General features: G+C 37.7%; 1 protein-coding gene across 1 annotated transcript in view; it reads right to left on the bottom strand.

Annotated features, from left to right (window-relative positions):
- Positions 1–20,770, bottom strand: part of TAB2 (TGF-beta activated kinase 1 (MAP3K7) binding protein 2) — an 84,669-nt gene extending 63,899 nt beyond the window's left edge. Inside the window, exon 1 of the mRNA XM_029223648.1 lies at positions 20,454–20,770. The gene's annotated coding sequence lies outside the window, so the exon portion shown is untranslated. The remainder of the gene's footprint in view (positions 1–20,453) is intronic.
- Between the last annotated feature and the right edge of the window lie 320 nt (positions 20,771–21,090).

Here is a 21,090-nt window from a genome sequence, read left to right as displayed (position 1 = left end):
TTAGGGCCAGAGATGTATTTGTGGCTTTCTAACTCCAGGTCCAGGGTTCCCTCCTCTATATTTTATTAACTTGATTGATTAATTACTAACTTGAATACTTACTGATCATTCTCTTCTTTAAAACTTTTCTGGTCAATATTGCATATTCTTCTAGCGTCCTAGGTTCCTTATTTTGGTACTTCTTAATGTTTGTCAAAAGGATGTATAAGTAAAAACTATGACATTTATTCTCTCACTTCTTGCTCTGGCATCTCATCTACAGTTACAGCATCATCTAGGGAGAAGCTCCTTTAAATTGTAGTTTAAGCTTCCTGTTCTACTTGATGAAACGTAAGCATTCAGAATCATAGAATTTGATGTTGAAAGGATCTTAGAGATTATTAAGTCCAACATCTTTATTTAACAGAAGAAAAATGTAAAGTTCAACTCACACAAGTCAGTAGCAGAATTTGAATAAAAGTTTAAGCAAAATTTGCCTTTTTAAACTTATGAATCATAAAACAAATATATACATATACAGTAAATAGAAAGCAACTAAAATTTCAAGAGAAATTACTGGCCCCTGTTTCATTTTTGTTAAAGATACTTGTCCATATTTCTAATATGACAATACTAATGTATGAGTCCATTTATCAAAGTAATTTTTTAAAAAAAATCATGGAATGGCAATAAAGTTAAAACCTACTCAATTCTATATATTCGTGCATTAATTATCTATCTTCCAGATTTTTAGAGTGAACTGGGAATCAAAATCACACCACTACCTAGCCTAATGCTTCCTACCTAGGTTGATAATCATGACCTAGTCTACAAGGCAGGAACAGATACCACTAGACTGTTTTCTGAACACCACTTAGAACAGTGCCTGGTACATGTATTAAGTACTGAAAACGTGTCAGCTACCACTGCTTCTCCACCAATTACTACTTCTGAATATATTCATATGATTTAAATATGGCCGTATTAATGATTCAGCCATACAGACAAGCATCCTGTTAGAGGACCAGTACCTCACTCTTCTCCTTTTGGTCTACTGCCCAAGTTTTGTTCTAGTGAGCAGGGCCACAACCCTTTGTTATCTAGGAATACCTTTCCAACAACTCCCAAGCTAGAAGTACTTTAATATCTCAACATCAGAGTCTATAGGCTCTGAAAATTAACAGCTCATTTTAAAAGGAAATTTTCTACTCCAACACTTCTAAACTTTTAAGCTCATTTACCCATGATACAGAATGCATGAGAAATAAAAGGGAATCTCATTTGAAGCAGGAAGATTTTTTTTCCTCTTAATTGTGCTTAAGTTTAAACTTAAACTCTTCCCCAAACTAGCTTCCCCTCTTGAACTTCCCATTTTTATCAGAAATAGCAATTTTCTTGTTAGCCTGAAAACTGGAATTACCTTAACTTTTCTCTTGCCTTCCTTTACCTTTCTCAACTGCTTCAAATTTCATCCATTTAATAACTAACATTCCTCAAAACACAACTCCTGAGACTCTCCTCACTGGATATTACAGTCAGTACAGTTCACAATCACTTCCACAGTTCTGAAATCTAAAAAGTTCTGAAAAGATTTTTTATGAAGCTTCATGTCAAAACTCATCTGGTAGTGGCAAAAATCTGCTTTGAACTGACATGAAGCTACTTACAGGCTTTATTTAGCCACTTACTGTAAACATTTCCATTTTTCACTGCAGAGATACTAGTGTTTAACTACTGGGTGATGCCTCAAACCTTGCTGGGCATGTTACATAGTATACAATATATACACGTTACCTTTCTAAAATTCAAAAAATTATGAATTCCAAAACATAGCTGGCCCCAGGGTTTCAGAAAAGTTATCATGGACCTGTACAATATTGTTCCAAGAATCCTAATTTAGGCACCCTATTTTTAACTTTCTTTTTGATACTTCCCCTTACACCACTCCATGCATTTCAGCCTCCATATTTACCACCGAGTCCTATAGGTTCTTCTTTCCAAACACCACAATTGCCAATTCTACTCCACAACTACTGCTACCACACTATCCCAATCATCCAATTTCTAAACGACCAGACCCATAGTTTACCTCCCTGCCATTAAGTTCTTCCCATCTGACCCATCAAGCAGATTAAGAAAGGCTCCTATATAACCACTTAAAATACTTCACTGCTTTGCACAAGAACTTAATAAACTGGAACAGATACATAATAAGGGGGTAAAGATGGTGATTGTGGGATTATAGATGAATTTTTGTTACCTTATCTATAACTGTAAGCTAAGAAGAGGTTCTCTTTTTTTTCAAACTTAATGAAGTTTTAAAAATTTCTAAATTGACATATTTATTCTGTAATTAAAACAACACAAACAAATGAAAAATATACTAGGCCACTCCCCTATTTATCACTTCAACTAAAATTCCTCAGTGTGGTTTTCAAGGCCTTCTCCAGTTTGGTTCCACTAGGACTGGTATCATGGACACCCCCCTGGCCAACCCCGGCTTTTCAGTAAAGGCCAGTTTTACTGAAATATAGCTAATTATTTTTTAAAAAGAATGATTTTTAATGAGTAAAATAAATGATCACAAAGAAAATCAATTATACTGAAAAGCACAGTAATCAAGTGTTCTTTAGAACCCATATTTATGATATATTTGCTTCTTTATTAACACTCAACACAATAAAATCCAGCAGGGGTCTAATAACAACTATAATTTTGAAGTAGTAATCTACATAAACTGTACTCAGAGACAGCCACAACAGTAAAGTAATATGAAAATATCTGTGCTTTTTTTCTATTAGTAATAAAGTCACAGGTACTGCTAATACTACTGTGCTTTACTGTTTAAAATCATAATGGAAGGAAATATTAAATTTCAGTTACAGGTTATTCGTTGGTAAAAATATACAGATTTTTTTTTTCAGGGACTCCTTTAAATTCTCTCCTCAGATGCTCTTCAGGGTTATGGAGTCTAGAATTAAACTCTATTAAATCCACCTACTTTTATTTCCCACTAGTCCCCACAGTCAGAGAACTTCAGTCAGGTTTTGTCTGAACATGTTCAACCCTGCTTTCATTCCTGACTATGTTACTGCTCTAGCTTAGGATATCATTTCTCCACCTGGATGCTTATCAAAATCTTAACTATCTCTTGAAAAGCAATTCATGTTGCATCTCCTTTTCGAATTCTTTTTCTACTTCTTCAGCTCACATGGATCTCTCTATTCCTAGAACTCCTAATGTACCTGTGAGTCAATGCTTCATGACCCAACATGTAATTATTTTCTTCGAGTTCCACTTCCGTGTCTCTTCATCCAAGGTGTAAGATCCCTGAGGACATGGGTGACATGCTTGTATACAGGACACTGCACATATAATATAGGCACATCGAATGTATTCAATAAAGAAACTATTCTCAATAAACCAAGTATCAGAAGACAATTTCTTTGGGAAGTTTAAGTACCAGAAAATACATCAAGAGGACTGAAAATTCCACTAAGCAGCAAGAACAGACTCATAAATTAAGCTTAGTATTAATAATTCACCTCAATCAGAACTTAGATAGTCATATTATATTAAAAACTCAGAAACTTATTTACCTGGCAGTAATGAATTCCAAGTAATAAATCAGGAACGGAGTGCTAAAGTAGGTATAAAACAATGATTCATTCAAAAAATATTTGCTAAGCATCTACTACATGCCAGGCACAATTCCAGATTCCACTGATTCAATGGTAAAAAAACAAAAAACAAAAAACCCAAAACAATGAAAAACAAAAACTCACACAAGAATTTACTGTTAGGCCTTGGACTAGAACCTGGGGTTCCTGATTCTCATTATGAGGCTCTGGAACAAAAAGCTGTTTCTGTCTTTCAGAATAGGTAAAGTTGGGGTGGAGAAATGTTCTCAGAAGGCAGTAAATCATATAAAACATTATAAAGAAAAAGATTTGGAGCTATTAAAAAATATATATAATCTACATAGTATATAAATATAACATTAAAATCTCTATACATAAAATCTATAAAGAAATAGATTTGGGGATAAGTTTCAATTGTCTGTAGAATATTTATTGCCTAATGATACTAGATGAATGAGGTATTACTCTACTCACTGATTAATATTTTAATCACAAACACTTCATGAAGTTTTATTCTTCTTCAAAGAGCTCTGCCAAGTTGCCTCATTTACTTTATATAGAAATATAAAAACTTAAATACCAATATCACAGAAGTTGGGTGGGTGATAGCAGTCATGGTGGTAAATATTATTCTAAGTAATCTTTTTCATCGGAGGGAAGAGCCCAAAAGAGGAGGATAATGTGAATGCGGGTAGGAAACAAGGAACTGCTCTCCACACATTTCAATCTCTAGTGCTGTTTATGACCAAATAGAAATTACTTTTCTTAAAGGAAAGTTCTTAGACTAATAGCAATGGAATTCAGAGACTGAGTGAGTGAGTGAGTGAGGGGGAAGGATAAGTGGGTGGGACTGGAACAAATAAATAGTCTGACAGTGCCATGCTAGTAACCTTAATTCATCTTATCCAAAACTCAACCCACTGCCTCCCACGCAATAATATAGCTATATGTTAATTACTAATAATAGAGCACTGATTCTGTAGTTAGAAATCTCAGGGTCTTCAATTCTTTTCCTCACCATATACAATCACTGGCAAAGTTCTACTGATTACTCCCACAAATGTTTCTTGCATTAATCCCCTTTTCTAGTCCCACAACCTCCTGGTTCAGGTATCTTTTACCTGGATAATGAAAGTAACACAATAATCTCTTATCTGATGGCTCATTCCACTCTTAGGCCGTTCTAAGCTATAGTTCACAGTGGTAACAAGCTTTCTAGCTCCTAAACATAGCTGGATCATGTCACTTTCCTCCCCAAGAGAGGTAAAAGATTTTGTAGAATTAGACTGTACTGAGTTTTGGTAGAAGGTGATGACATTGACCAAGGCAATAATGGAAAAGAGGTTGGGCAGGAAGAGAGGAGACTTAAAGACCAAGAACTTACAACAAAGGAGTCAGAAAAGTTAGATAAAATGCAGGAAAGAATGGGATCAAGAAAGCCAAATGAAAAAAGGAATAACAATAAAGTTTATTATTTTTATAATAATTTTGTAACAATGAATAGTTAACATTTATTAAGCATTTATGTATGTGCTAAGCACTGGGCCAAATGATTTATAATGCATTCACTCATTTAATGCTCTCAATAATCATGAGAAGTAGGTACCTCTGTATCAGACTCAGCTGACTACACATTGTTCTCTCCCAGAGAAAATAAGGATTATTTTATATAGCGCCCCGCCCCCCTCTGGCCCCAGCCTTATTCCCCACAATGCCTAAAACAGAGCACCAAACAATTTACATTCTTACTATGTTGGTGTCAACAATACCAGAGGAAAGCCATTTTTCCTATTAATTTCATTAATATGTCATTGACTAGCACAATATATACATGTATATACAGCTATATACATACATACACGTACGTAAACATACACATACAAACACACTAGGGATCTGGAAATAAAATACTATGGCTTTCAAAAATAACTCTTCTCTTGGGGCTTAAATCTGAATTGGAACAGTAATGGCTCAGGGTATTTTTGTCTTGTAAAGCTCAAAGAGGAAAGGTAAATAAAAATGTTTTTAACTGAAGAGAAAAGAGGCTTATTCCCCTACCATCTACCTGGAAATAGGGAGGACCTAGTCCTCCTAAAGGCAGATGAAAGTTACTTTCTTTTAAAATGTGTATAGGAAATTTCCTATGAGATACTACTATGATCTAAACTCTAAGCCCAGCCTACTATTTGCCATGTGTGCTCCATTCCGTACAAGAAGTCTGGGCCAACTTTAGATGATTTCGCATAAATCCACTACCACTAGGAAAAAAGAACAAATAACAAATGGCAAAATGTGTGCTTCACTGACCTTGGGTTAGTAATGTTGCTATGTTTGGGTGCATTCTTCAGGAGTGTAATATTTGTTTGAAAGCATCAGGGTACTATTCAGAAAAGACTTTTTTTTTTCTTTGCGGTACGTGGGCCTCTCACTGTTGTGGCCTCTCCCATTGCGGAGCACAGGCCCCGGACACGCAGGCTCAGCGGCCACGGCTCACTGGCCCAGCCACTCTGCGGCATGTGGGATCTTCCCGGACCGGGGCACGAACCCGTGTCCCCTGCATCGGCAGGCAAACTCTCAACCACTGCGCCACCAAGGGAGCCCCAGAAAAGACATTTGACCATAACCTATACTCTGGAATCTCAAAAACTCACTTACTTTTAAAAGCAAGCAAATCTAGTTTTAAACTTTAGTAGTATATGTGTTCACTCATTCATTCACAAATATTTACATAGAGCTTAAATGTCAAGGCATTGTACTGATGCTGTAAAAACTTATTTAGTGGGAGAAACTGAAAAATAAACAGAATATTATAATAAAATATGGTAAATCCTGTGATAGGGGAAAAAAAGTCCTGAGATATTTAAATTATAAATAAGAAAAAGCATTAATCAGTTACAACAGAAAATATCATGCCACTTAAGAAAGTATTTTCCAGAATACCTTAATATGAAGAAAACATACCTGAATGGAATTCAGAAGATCTTTTTACCAAGTCTGTAAACTGAGGCTTACCCTTTCCCTTTACCAATTTAATTCTGGCTCTAAGTCAGAAATCTAAGTCTCTCCTTGCTAGCTATTTTGCATTCCTATTTTAAATTTTTGTTTTTGACCTGTCTCTTTGGCTATCTGTTTTATCTACAAAAGAAATGTTGCCACAGAAAGCCTTTCAGTCACTTAATAATAGTGTCAAACCCTTTTCACAATATGCATAAAGCTACTTCATTTACAAAGATTTAGGACAAAGCTCTGAAAATTAGTAAAGCACATGTGTCTATACTACTATTATAGCCATCTACTTATCAAATAAGCATGATTAAATACACATTACAATAAATATATATCCCCCAAATTTGTCTCCCAACCACATAATTTCTGGTGCACTCAATGTGAGATAAACAACAGTGTTGATAAACAGAACCAATCAAAATTTTCACAAAGTTCTTCACATGCTAGGAGAGTCTTGCTTTTTGCTAATAAGCCTTAAACAATGGCACAGTAAAAAGAAAAAGGTTACAGGTATAATTTTTAATAACTATCACTATAATTTCTCAAATATCAACTCAACTGATGACTCTCTAATTTCTATTTCTAGCCTGAATTTCTTGCTTGAATTCCATTTGCATATCAAATTACCTACTTGATAGGTCCAGTCAAGTGTCTAGTAGGCCTTTCAAAGTTAACACATCCAAAAAAAAAAAAAACCAAAATCTCTTGATTGCCCAGCCCAAACTTGTTACTTCACTGTCTTCCCCAACTCAGCCAACAACGACTCCATACTTCCAACTGCTTAGGCCAAAAATCTTGGAGTCATCCTTGACTTCTCTTTTATGCCTCAGATCCAATTCATCAGCAATTTCTGCCCACCCAGGGTTTGTAATATATCCAAAATCTGATCTCTTCACATTCTTTCCTGTTGTTACTCTGGTCTAAGCCACCATCAGCTCTCATTTGGATAACTGCAGTAATTTCCAATATGGCTTCCCTGTTGACGTCTTTGCCCTGCTCTTATAGTTTATTCCACAAAGAGCTGCCACAGTGAATCTTTAACAAGGAAAGTTACCTTCAGTTAACAGTTTAAAGAAGAAAAACCGTATGGTCATATCAAGTGATTCTTAAACTAGGAAGAGACAGGCACCTACAAAAAACCTACAGCTAACATGTACTTAATGGTGACAGACTTCATGCTTTCCCTTAAGATCACGAATAAGACTAGCTTGTCTGATGTCACCACGCCTACTAAACACAGTATTGGAAGTACCAACCAGAGCAGTAAGGCAAGAAGAGGAAATAAAAGGCATCCAGATTGGAAAGGAAGAAATAAAACTGTCTCTATTCATAGACACATTAGAAAACCCACAGTCTCCACAAAAAAACTACTAGAATTTATTAGTTTAGCAATGTCTCAGGATAAAGGGTGAACTCACAGAAATCAACCATATTGCTATAAACTAGCAATAAACAACTGGAAACCAAAATTTAAAACACAGTATCATTTACAACTGCTCCAAAAAAAAAAAAATGTATCTAGTTATAAACCTAGCAAAACATGTATAGAATTTGTGTGTTGGAAGCTACAAAATGCAGATGAAAGAAATCAGGCAACCTAACTGTAAGGAGAGATAAACTGTGTTTATGGCTTGAAAGACTTAACAAAATAAAAATGTCAATTTTCCCCAAATTGATCTAAGGGTTTAATGCAATTCCTACCAAAATCCCAGCATGATTTTTTTATAGATTCTAAATTTTCCATGGAAAGGAAATGCAATAGTTAAAACAATTCTGAAAAAGAAGAATTAAGTTAGGGAAATTTTACTACCTGGTTTTAAGACTTACCATACAGCTACAGTTATCAAGACAGTGTGGTAGTAGTACAGAGATAAACACTAAGATCAGTGGATCAGAATAGAGAATCTAGAAACAGACGCTCACAAGCACAGCCATCTGACTTTTGACAAAGGTGCAAAAGCAATTCAATGGAGGAAGGATAATTTTTTTTAACAAGTGGTGTTGGAACAGCCGAACAATCCACAGACAAAAAGTGAACTTCAATCTAAACTTCACACCTTTATGTGAAGGTTATGTAAAACTGGATCATAGATCTACATATGCAAGATGTAAAGCTTTTTAGAAAACTTTTAGAAGAAAATAGGAGAATACCTTTGGAAACCTAAGGTTAAGCAAAGAGCTCTTATTAGACTTGACAACAAAAGGCACAATTCATAAAAGAAAAAAAGATAAATTAGACTTCATAAATTTTTTTTTTCTCCGCAAAAGCCCCTATTAAGAGGATGAAAAGATAAGCCACAGATCAGGAGAAGATATTTGCAAATCACATACTTGACAAAGGGCTTGTGTCCAGAATATATAAAGAACTCACTAAACTCAACAACAAGAAAACAAACAATCCCATCAGAACATAAGCAAAAGACTTGAACAGACACTTCACCACAGAGGATACACAGACAGCAAACAAGCACATGAAAATACGTTCAACATCATTAGCTATTAGGGAAATGCAAACTAAAGCCACAAAGAGATGTCACTACATACCTATTAGAATGGCTAAAATAAAAAATATACTGACAATACCAAATGCTGACAAGGATGCAGAGAAATTAGATCTCTCATATACTGCTGATGGGAATGTAAAATAGTTCAGCCACTCTGGAAAAGTGGCAGTTTCTTACAGAGTTAAACATACATTTATCATACAACCCAGCCACTGTATTCCTGGGGATTTATCCTAGAGAGATGAAAAAGTATTTTCACATAAAAACCTGTGGAAAACTGTTCACAGCAGCTTTAGTTTTGGAGCCCCAAACTGGAAACACAAAATTCCTTCAATCGATGGCTGAACAATTGTGGTACATCCATACAATGGTATACTTCTTAGCATTAAAATGCAATGAACTACTGATACACGAAACAACTTGGATGTATCTCAAGCGCATAACGCTGAGTGAAAAAAAGCCAATCTCAAAATATATAACACAACACATGATTCCATTTTTATAGCAATTCTTGAAGAGTGAAAGGGGGAAAAAAAGGAAAATAGCTCACGTCTTAAAATCCTTCCGTGGCTTCTAATCTCATCCTGAATACTAAAATCCTTTCTACGATCTAAAGAGCTACATGGAAAGCACATCAGTAGATGAGAGGATCTCATCCACTCTTCTCCCACTCTCTTAACTCCAACTGCACTGGTCTTCTTGCTGTTGGAACATGGCAAGCATGCTTCTGCCTCTCTATTTAGAAAGCTCTTTCCCTTTATTACTTCACTCAGGCACCTGCTCAAATGTCATCTAATCAGAGAAGACTTCCGTGTTGCCTCCCAAATAAAATGATGTCTTCTTCCTCTTTCTCTCTCTCTAGGAACCTTAAAACCAACAAACAGAACTCAAACATCTTCCTCACCTGTTACTGCCCCTGGTATGCTCTTGTGTTGATGAATGGCAGGCATTATACTATGCACTCAGGTACTCAAGCCAGGGCACTTGTGATTACTTACTTACTTCACACTCAGTATTCTCTTCTCAAATTCATCACCTGCTCTTCTCCCTAATTACAGCCTTAACGCACGTCTTTATCAATTCTCAAATAAACGGTTATAAGGCTACCTCCTGCCCCCCCCCCCACTCTTTTCTAAATATTCCCTACACTGCAGCCAGAGAAATCTTTCTAGAATGTTAATTTAAACATTCCATCATTTATGAGATGAAGTCAAATCTACTTTACAGAGCAGACAAGTATTTTCATGCTCTTTCTTCTCATCTTCCACCTCACTTCCAATTAACCCACCACTGGTACCTAATGCACTGTAGAACTATTCACAGTATTGAATAGGTGTGGACTTTGCTACCTCCATCCTTTATGCATGTTGTTCTCTCTGACTGCAATGGCCTCTCTTCTCCCAACTTGTCCTCCTCTTCCTTGCCTATCTGACACAAACAGATTGTGTCACCCTTCCTATGAAGAATTCCCTCATATATCCCTCCTTCCCTCACTGAGTCAGACACTCCCTCCTGTAGATTCCGAAAGTGTTTTATGTCTAACCTTGTCACTGCATTTGCTAGTGTTAGTACACTATTGATAGCTTGTATACCTGTCCCTTGAGGGCAAGAACAATATGTTAGTCATCTTTCCAATCCCATCACCTAGCAAAATACCTGGCACACAGCAGGACTCAAAACTAATTCAAAACTACTGGATAGGTGAATTAGGTTGACCAATAAAGAAGGTAGAGATGAGGCATGGTGAAAGAATGAGTCAGGCAAGATTTTTTGGGTTAGCTATTTTGCACAGGTATATCATAGAAGCCATATGAAACAAACTCTATGGAGTTTCTTTCTATTCTTTTGGTCATGTGATACCCTATAGAAATTGAAGTACTGATTCCGTAGCTTGGTTTGGCTAAGATCACCAGTTCACTTTTCCCATGAACCAGTTACCTTCCTCAAAAGAGTACTTCTTGTTCCATTCACAGAGCTACAGCAACGGCTCTGAACAGTCATCCTGTAAATTCATGCCGTTGTTCATGAGGGGAAAATCTCATGAAGAGAATGAGGATGTCTCACTCAGGCCCAAGCACCACCTCAGCTAGAAAAATCTCAAAAGAGAAAAAGAAAAGTCAAGCCCAACCAATACATGTCAATACATTTTCATATGTAAAAAAGCAGAATTGGCTTTGTGGAAATGGAAATTTTTTATTTTTTGAAACCCCACTTCCACATGTTTATTTTTCCATTTCCTTAGAAAATCATCATAAAGTAGCAAACAGTACTTAGTTAAGTATAGTTCAGGTATATGCTAGTCACAAGGTAAACAGCAAGTTACTCTCAATGCAAACACACAGTACCTGTATTTTCACCAACTTTTGTTTGTCAATGGTCCCTTAGATATCTTGAGTACTTTTTCTCTTCAGTTCTAGTAACTACTTAACTGTGATGCCTACATGCATCTGCTTGAGTTCCAAAGAGTAGACGCCCATGTTTGTCAGGTCACTAACAGTCTTTTAAAAATTAACCAAGCAATTATACCACAATCTGTGCTCAATGAGTTAAAATGGAAGAAACACTCTGTTCTGAAGCCCTTTTAAAAAGCAAACTTTCTTGCCTATATTGCTATCTTCTCTGTTACTATTTTCTAGTGATAACTTAGCACCAATAAAAGCTGATGAACAGAAAATGTTTGTATAAGCATCACTGTATAATACAAACTGTATTATTAGTAGGTTAAAATATTACTTATACAAATAGCAATTAATACTAATTAGTACAGCAAAATATTCGACAACAATCACCAGTTCACTCAATGAATTAAGATAAAAAAACTTTTAGGAAAACTCAAAGCAAAAAATCACAGTTAACCCAGTAATGAACATCAGGAAATTCAGCACTGTATCTTTTTTGAATGTGAAATATGGACACAGAATACTATTAAAATAATTGAAAAAATATTAACTAGCAATTTAAAACAAAAAAATTACAAAGGTCACCTTATACAGATAAAGTGGTATATGTTTTATAGTATTATATTTAAGCTCATATATTTTCAGTGTTTTCAAAATCTGATCCATGCCAATTTTCTAATGCTTTTCATAAAAAAGCCTAAATCATGGGTTGTGAACTAATTTCAAATTAAAAATGTGGGCTTTTTCACAGGAACAGATAAGAAAAATACAAAGAATTAATAATTTGCATGTTTATTTTGTAATTAAAAAAATAATGGTGATGTTTTGTTTATTTCACCCTTGGTCTGAAGAGGTGCAGTAAATTAAACAGTATAGAAGTTATTTCCCTTTTATTCTACTTGTTGGGGAAAATGAATTGAACAGGTATTCTGAAAGAAAAACCTAACAAAGCTAAATTCCAAATGTAAGATTACCTCCCATTATTTGAGCTATATGTCTACTTTGAAAAAATAATTCACCTTGTTCTGTTTGAAAGATTAATACTTTTTGAAACTGAGCTTCGCTAAATAGAAGCTAATATTGATATAAGAAAGTTACAGGGAAGAAAATCTGCCTCAAAAAGCATAGGATATATCAGACATTTTGACTACTACTTATTGATGTCTACTAAATTCAGGTAAGTACTGTGCTAGGTAACATAAATACAGAGCTAGCTAACATAAGAAATACAGATAATGTAGTTAAAACTACCATGCAAGGTAGGTATTATTATACCTATGTATTTTTCTAAAGACAAGTCCTAGAGTCAAAGAGTTTGAGTGATTAGCCTAAGACCACAAAGCTATAGTTAGTAATAGAACTCACAATTGAACTTGGGCTCATCTGACTTTAAAGACCAGGTCTTTTCTTATCATACGTCACAGATTCCCAACACGATAAAATTAAGATGTTTAGTTAAAAGGGTGGAGGTTGACAAGTTGACAAGTTAACAGAGACCAATTAAAACTCAAAAGTAGTATTTTCTTCAGCAGCTGAGAGAATTAAAACTAGGTAAACTCCCTTCTACTCCTATTTTCCCAGTTCATATCAGAATGATTGTTTTTGTTGATTTCTCTGATAAACAAAACTTGCCTGGTGTGAGAACTGTGTTCAGCAAGGTCAAATTGCAGATTTCAAGTTTTCATTTGTATTGGCAAGTATTTCCTCCCATTGATCGGGAATGAAAAATCATTCCCCTGAACTGCCATTGGCTCTATACTAATGAAACAAGCAGTATCTGGCCTGCCTGACTGGCAAACCGACAGGAAGCAAACTTGTGATGTGCTCCATTTTGCTAACACTAAAAAGGTTAACATTAAGATATTATGGGTCAAAATAAGTTTTCCTTAATATAAATGTTAGAGGAAAACTTTAAACATTAAAACTCAAAAGAAGAGTATTATTTAATAATTCAGATGAAAGTATAGTTAATAAACCAAAGAATAAAAAGAATTTACTAACTGAAAATTTACTTTTTGTGCACTTTTTTCCCCTCAATAATTCACTGTCATCTGTTATTCTCCCAGAACCTGTCTTCTGCACTAGCCAAACAGACAAGTTAAATGGTCAGAATCAACCCCCAGAAACTCTGAAGTTTTTGATGGTAGCACTAATCTCTATACTATACCTCGGAATGTGGCATTGCTTTTGACTTACTATTTTGGCAAGCTTGGGCAGGGGCTGGTTGCAGAGACCACGAATTTTCTTTAACAGAGTAATTCTTTTGAATAATTTTATTAAAAACAATCAGCATTCATACATTTCCACCAAAATCTTTTAAATTCAACACTTCTTTACTCTTGCTTCTCTCCTCTGTCTCTCTCTGCAGGACCATTCCAACCTCTACTTTATTATTTGGCTTCTGAGGCTTGTACCAGGACTGTTTTTTGTTTTTCTTCTTAGGTGAAACAAGAATGCCACTTTCTTTAACAAGGCAATTAAAATACTACAAATTCTTAAAATGCCCTGGTCTATGTTGTACCTGTTTGTGGATAAATCAGACTGACTTTCTTTCTGAAGCCACTCAAGCTGACACCCTGTAGTAGTATCCCTTTCCAGTGGTAGGTTATTACAGTTCAAAACAAACAAACAAACAAACAAAAACCCACAAGAGTATAAAAATATCCAATTGTAGATATTTTTATCTCATTTCTAAAACAGTATTGTGTCATACCAAGTTTAAAAATGAAGCAATTTGTTTCTATACATCTTCAAGGGGAATTTTTTTAAAAGCCAAGAAATATTTTGCATAAATGACTAAAGATCTTAGAACTTAAGGGAAGTCTTCAGTTTTAGGAAAGTTAAAATTATTATTCATTAGGCAGAGAATAACTTGCTACAGAACAGGAAAAAGCTTACTGGTACTAAGATTCAAACATCTGAAAAATGGTTACTGTTAAAGTAGGGTAGGGTGGGGTGGGACGTTTTCCCTTTTCCGTGAAAACACCAATATTCCCCACATCACAGCAATGTAAGAAAGTGACTGAGCCATTTAATCCATAATGTCAGTATAAATGTACAGTTTCACTGAAATTGCCTTAAAGAGGTAAGACAAACTTGTCTTTTAAAGGATGGTTAAGAGCACATAATTATACATGAATTATTTTTTCTAATCTGCTTTTAAAAATTTCTATTCACTTTTTCACTTTAATGTCAACAACTTCATAGGAATAGGTTAATAAATACTAATTTAGCTGCAAATAATTTCTTTCTTTTCTTCCTTTTAACTTCTAGGATGTTTTTTCAAACTTTTGGCTAGATTCAAAAAAATAGCATTCAGAAGATTTTGTGTGATATCTGAGTCTGTGCTTAAAACTAGAGATTCAAAGACTTAAGTCCAGTGCAAACACTTTTCAAAATCAGAAGGTGCTTACTACCAAAAAGAGTTGTGATACACAGGAAAACTATCACTAAGAGCCATTCAGCACTGAACGCGCAGTAATCCTTGAGCTCCTTAAGTACAGGCCAGGCACTGAAGATATGGTGAAGTCAAGACTGAAGGGAAAATAAGACACGGTTTGTCCTTGAGACAGTTTAGTGATTTCCCAGGCTAAAAATGAAAAACAAATATTGCAATTTGACTATTCCACTCTTTCTTCAAAAAACTTATGCACAATTTGCATTACTTCCTCTTCATAAAAGTTTTCCTTAATACTTTGTGAATTCTCTGAATTACCCCTTTTCACACAATAAAGGTATAATAACTAATGACAAAGCGAACATTTATTGAATATATAAACTGTACTAAATGTTTCACAAGTACTTCCATGAACTGGGATCTTATACGATATTTTTATCTACTTGTCAAAATGCTGAAATCCAACTCATCAAGATATGTCACAACTTTTCCTCATCATAAAGACTAGGTTTACTCCTCACAGCATATTGACTAGATAACATGTGCAAACGCTCCAGAAAGTATTAGTGACCATAAATTACAGGTGAGTTTTAATTAACCTTATTCTATCAGAGAAGAGTGCTTTAGTTGTTCAAATAAACTGTGTATTAAACAATGTCCCCCACAGTGCTATGAAAGCTTCTTGGAAAGATTACCAACATCAGCTATTTTGTTTTATAACAGAACTCCAGATAAGCAACAGACAAAAAAGTTGCAGTTTATTGAGCCCCTTCTATATATCAGATAATTTACACAAAATGTATAATTTGGCATCACAACAACCCTATAGATATTCTATTCATTTTACAGAGAAGAAAACAAGCTCAGAGAGGCTGAGAAATTGTAGTTGGCCCCAAATCACAAAGCTAGTAAGTGGCAAACCAGGATTCAAACCAGGATAGCAGACTCCAAATTTTCTACTGAGCCACAAAGCAGCTTTCTGAAGCACTAACAATAGGAAATCGCTATTAACTAAAACTCTGAAGTACAAACATAATGTTGTTCCCAAGTTATGAAGTATATTTCTAAAAAAAGTTTCTTATTGGAGTATAGTTGATTTACAATGTTGTGTTAGTTTTGAAGTATATTCTTAAAGGAAAAAATTTATGTATGGAAGTTTTTGTTTTTGAAATCAAAGATAATATCCACTATGCAGTTTTTAAAAGAGCAAATATGCAATGTCTGTTCCCCAACCTCCTGTTCTGTTTTACTTTTCTCCACAGTACTTTTTTCTCCCAGACACGCTTGATTTTACTCATTTATTATATCTTCCACTACTAAAATGTAAACTATATGAGGACAGAAATTTTGTCTGTGTTATCCACTGCTGCCATCTCCAATATCTCAAAGAGCCCTGTGCTCAATAAATATCTGTGAAACGATAGAAACCTTGGCACTTAGTAGGTATTCAATAAATATTAGTTTCTCTTTTACTATGCAGGAAACACTAAAAAGGTTAATGTTAAGATACTAAAGGTCTAAAGAAATTTACCACTCCCTTGATACCAAATTTTGAACTGAAACAGATTATCAGAAATCCAACAGAATTTCTTGCTCAAGTTTTACATTAAAAATGTTGAGGCAAATCAAAAAGATACATTCAGCAAAGCCTCATTTATAAAGCACTGTCAGGAGATACGGGGGTCTACATGAATCATATTTTGAACAAAGCACTTTTAAGTGGCAAAACTTTAATCAATTTTCACAGAGATCTTTTACTGATATTAATATTCACAATTTTGCTTTGTGGCAATTCTGACTTGGATCTCCTTCTAAAACATCAACTTCTCAGCTGACGCATCTTACTGTGTTTTTAACAGTAGCCCATTCCTTCTGAGGATTAAGAAATTAGAAACTAAGCATACTTTGTAAAATGAGTCAATAAAAATCAAAGTGAAAAGTCTAAGTAAAATGCATAAGTTTAACACTAGAAGGCTAGTAGTAAATACTACTTAGTACCAAACATTGTGTTTTGAGGGATGGAATACTTAGAAAATGAAAAAGACAGCCATTCTTAATCTCTGACTCTTATCAAGATCACAGGCGAGTTTAGCAGTTAACTAAAGGGAATGTAAAAAGTACAGTACTGGGCTTCCCTGGTGGCGCAGTGGTTGAGTCCGCCTGCCGATGCAGGGGACGCGGGTTCGTGCCCCGGTCCGGGAAGATCCCACATGCCGTGGAGTGGCTGGGCCCGTGAGCCATGGCCGCTGAGCCTGCGCGTCCGGAGCCTGTGCTCCGCAACGGGAGAGGCCACAACAGTGAGAGGCCCGCGTACCGCAAAAACAAACAAACAAACAAACAAAGTACAGTACTGGCCACCCCTGAGTACTTACTCAGGGATTTTAGCTTTCTGATTAAGTAAGTGTCCTTGATTTTTAGGGTCAGAATCATAAAAAAATGAAATGTTAAAATATTATAAGTATTTTGGAAATATGAGCCAGAGGCAAATAAATATGAACATGCATACGTTTAGATTTCATACAATTTCCAAGTCTCAAAATCCTTACCATCTTAATACAGAGGACTTAAAATAAAATGACATATAGACTGTGAGAGTCTACCGAAAGATTCAGCCGAAACCTCCTTAGAATCGTTCAGCATGATCACCTTCCTGTGCTTGGCACCCACCACTACCCACATTTCCATTTTCCTAGTTGCCTAAAACTGTTCATCTAATCCTCTACTAGCATCTTATTCCCTAGCTTCTCCTCCTTATTACTGTTTTGCCCCATTTTCACATTTGCCTCTGTTATTTCCTCATAATCCTTCTATTTTATAGAGTCCCAATCTTAGATGGACCAAATAAAGATGACATAAGTGAAACAACGGAAAAGTGCTACTACCGTTCTCTCTTGGGTCACAGGAGCATGGCCAAGTAGAGATATAATGAAATTGAAGCTTTTCTGAATTACAGTTTAACTTACAAACTTTGTATGTTGTAAAGATTATCAGGAACTTTTTTTCAAAACATCTATAGCAAGGTAAACAGTGCCTTTTAAATACATTGATAACCATTAAAAAATACACTTTTAGTCTTGATGAATTTATACAACTAAAATAAATGCTGTTTCAGAAAATTCACACATTCCTCATGGGACTTTTTTGGCACAAAACTCACAAAGTTTCATGTAAGTGGTGCCCATCACACCCATTTTGCAAAATGCCATATGTTCATAGATACATATGTAGATTTCATCCTCAACAGTATTTTGAGAAAAGAATTTTCCTTACAGAGAAAACTACAGAAGTAGAATAAATTTTTATTTCTGTCAAGACACAAGACTAATCATGTTATGACACTTACCCAAGTATAATGTGTTACTAATACTAAACAAGCAATTCTCAATAATAACGTAACTGGGGATCTGAGTAGTTGTGCCCACTTTGCAGAGTTTAAAAACCTCCTGATTTCATTAGATGCAATAACTGTATGCAAGTTTTAAACAATATCACTAGCTGAAGGCAAGCGCTTCTTTCCAGTAAAGAGAGGACCAAATATAGGTGTTATTTCAATCAAATCAGATTAAGTTAAAACTTATTTTTCAGGAAATTTGGATCAGATGAGACTGATCATTTACCCACTTCTTAACAAGTTACAGAGGCACAGGTTCTACTATGCGACAGTTCACTAAAGAGGGCTGAACCACTTGCATTTCATCAGTGTCCCCTGAGAATACTTTTGAACTCAGAAAAGGTATTCCACGTGCCCAAGAGAAAAATGAAATAACGGAGTATATTCAGTGGACGACTTACTCATCTAATTAACGCATTCAACTTTCAGTTGATCCTTTAAAGATTTAAATCTTAAGCACCCTCTATTAGAAACTGATTAGATTTAAGGGGAAAAAAAACCCAACAGAAGTTCTGAATCACTGGAATTTTTGTTCTATTTCCTGTTAACACACTGATAGTGCCATCATTCAATATATTCCTTCCAGACACGTTTTTTCAAAGCTATTGAATCCTTTTTAAACTTGGCCCTATTTTAATTTGTAACTCATTTATCTGACAATTCTTCCCATTGTTTCTAATTTAAGTGCTCAGCCAAAGCTTACAGTAAGATGAAGAGCGTGTCTGTCTTTATTAGAAAATGCAGTGGTTTCAAAATCTAAAGTTTCAAACTGTCAGGGTTTAAAACCAATCACGACTTCATTGTTCCAAGGAATTCAAAGATACTTTTAAAAAGGTGTCAATACTCTGCTACTGTATGAAGAGTGTGGTAAGCAGCAGTAGTGTAAAAACTGAAAGCAAAATTGTATTCCATGCCCACCAAAATTCCCGGCCAAATCTGAAATTGCATAATGAGCAACGTACTCTTTAAGAGTGAGCTAAAGCACAAACGAATTCCTTTTATAAAATGCGAATCAACCTGACCCTAAAGTTCGACACTTTACAAACTTACCTAAAACAGACAAAATGGATGCAAAAGTATACTGCCTCACTGTTGCCTCAAATACGACCTTAGTGTTCAAGAACTTTCCAATGAAGAGAGGCACTCAAAACAGCCTCGCACTGGGGACCCCGAAACGCATGAACTCCTGCGAAACCCCCGTGAAGCTGCAAATGCCCTCCACTCTCCTGGAAACCCAGCTTATCAGAAACATTTGAAGAATTCCTCCACGACAATTAAGCTGACTTGAAGAATGGAAACCGAACATCGCAAATATACTATATATGGAATGAAACATGGCCAAACGCATAGATACGAAGCCACATGGGCTCCGCCACTCTGCTATACTACCCAGCCCGAGCAGCCTTACAGCATCAGCAACGGGAAGATACACCTGTCACCTGTTCAGCGATACCCAGACCCTTTCAGCCTCCCGGCCCCAACCCCAATCTTAGGGTTTGAGGTTGACAGGACAGAAAGCTAGAACTATACTCTGAAATCTAAGGGCTACACACTCACAGCCGGGGCTGGCTCCCCACTTCCAGAAGGCTGCAGAAAACCCACATCGGAAAAGGAAAGACGCTCTCCCCTCGACCTCCACGTAACTCCCTCGATCTCTCCCCGCAACACCCTCGCCCCTAAGTCATCCCTCCTCGGGCCACGGCTCCCCCAGAGGAGATCTCCGTCCCCCCCCGCCCAGCCCCCCCATATCTCACACATGCCAAAGGGGCGGGCCGGGGGCACCCGTGCAGGCAGGGGCCCTCCCCGCCCCCGGCACCCTCCCCCACCCGAGGCTCTCCCCGGCGCCCGACTCCAATGAATCTCCCCCTCCCCCTACACACTTCTTCCCGGGAGCCCAGGCCGGGCCCGATGCTCCCCACCCCCGCCCGGTCTGGAGGACTTGGGGGGCCTCCCTCTCTGCCTCGCCACTGGGGAAGGAAGGAGGCGGAGGGAGGAAGAGCGAGAGGAAGAAGCGGACGCCCCGCAAGGGCCTCGCGAGTCGGCAGAGTCCCTTCCAGATGAAGGGGGGGTGCGGGGAGCTGAGGGGAGAGCCGGGATTGGGGATCCCGCCGAGGCCCGGCAGCGCTGTCCGCTTACCCTTCGCCGCCGCCGCTTCCCCCTCCTCCTCCTCGGCCGCCGCCGCCGCCGCCGCCTCTCCCACTACGGCAGCCGTCTCCACCGTCGCCGCCGCCGCCTCCACCACCACAGCCGCCGCCAGCGCCGCCGCCGCCTCCGATTCCACCCGGCAGGGGGGACACCTCAGCTCTCCCTCCCTCCCCGCTCAGCCCCTCCGATCGGCCGCCGCCGCCGCCAACTCCCTCCGGCTGCCGCCGCCGCCGCTGCTCGTGGCTGAGGGGGAGGGGAGGGGGTCGGGCTGGGACGCCTCGCCGGCGGCTGCTGCAGATCAAAAACGATGGCTGGGTGGCGTCGCCTCTCCCCGCTCCTCGGCTCCAGCTCGCTCGGCCTCCCTACCTCCTTCGGCCCCCACCCCCCTCGCGCTTGCTTGCCCTCCCCCCACCCCCCCAGCTCTCGCTCGCTCTCGCCGCGGCTCCGCCAGTCCAGTGCAAATCAAAATACTGTCACACAATATGGCGGCGCGGCCGCCGGCAAACACCGCGAGATCTGTGGGCGCTGCTGAGGCGGCGGCTGTGACTAGGCCTCCCCCAGTCGGGCGGCGGGGGAGCGGCCGGCGGCGGCGGCGGCGGCGGCGGCGGCGGCGCGGAAGATGCTCTTT

This window comes from Monodon monoceros, unplaced genomic scaffold (genome assembly GCF_005190385.1).
Source record: "Monodon monoceros isolate NGI ecotype Baffin Bay Population unplaced genomic scaffold, NGI_Narwhal_1 Super_Scaffold_15, whole genome shotgun sequence".
Lineage (NCBI taxonomy): Eukaryota > Metazoa > Chordata > Mammalia > Artiodactyla > Monodontidae > Monodon > Monodon monoceros.
The sequence above is the reverse complement of the archived record's forward strand: the minus strand, read 5'-3'. Positions and strand labels throughout refer to the sequence as shown.